Consider the following 703-nt stretch of genomic DNA (forward strand, 5'->3'; position numbering starts at 1 on the left):
ATTTTAATATATCACTTGTACATTTTGTATTGCTCTTCTGGTGACAATGTAGTTTGTTTTTGTCAATTACCATTTTAATAATAGGGTAAAGAAAATGAAGTGGATTTTTGAAAGAAAACAATACTGTCAATATACTATTAAAACAAATTAAAATGGTAAAAGTTATTGTACTTTAAGTAAAAATAAAAGAGCCAAAATATCAATCCCAGTTTTGGATTACTTTAATTAACAAAAAAAAATGCATATAGCAGAGGATAGTTTCAATCTGCCTACCTCTGGGTTATGGGCCCAGCATGCTTCCATTGCTGTACTCTGCTGCACAGGTTAGTGCAAGAGATCCTGAAGCACTCACTCATCATGGGAAAGTACCAATGTGTTTCTTCGTTGGTTGATAGAAGAAACATCTTACAAAAACTCTCCAGATTATTGACTTTTTTAAGTTTTTCTAGGAAACGTTTTAGATGAATGCTTATTAGCATTTGTCAGTATGTACTTTTGCAAAGTGTCTCTGTGGCGCAATCAGTTAGTGTGTACGGCTATTAACCAAAAGGTTGGTGGTTCAATCCCACCCAGGGACGTAATTGACCTTGTTATCAGATTTTGGTGATCTTTAAGTAGACAAGTCAAATTTCATACCCCCTGTTATGGTGTAGGGTACCTGGCCTTCTCTGATGTAATCAGAGTTAGATTTGATTCAATGATT

This window comes from Pseudophryne corroboree, unplaced genomic scaffold (genome assembly GCF_028390025.1).
Source record: "Pseudophryne corroboree isolate aPseCor3 unplaced genomic scaffold, aPseCor3.hap2 scaffold_533, whole genome shotgun sequence".
NCBI lineage: Eukaryota > Metazoa > Chordata > Amphibia > Anura > Myobatrachidae > Pseudophryne > Pseudophryne corroboree.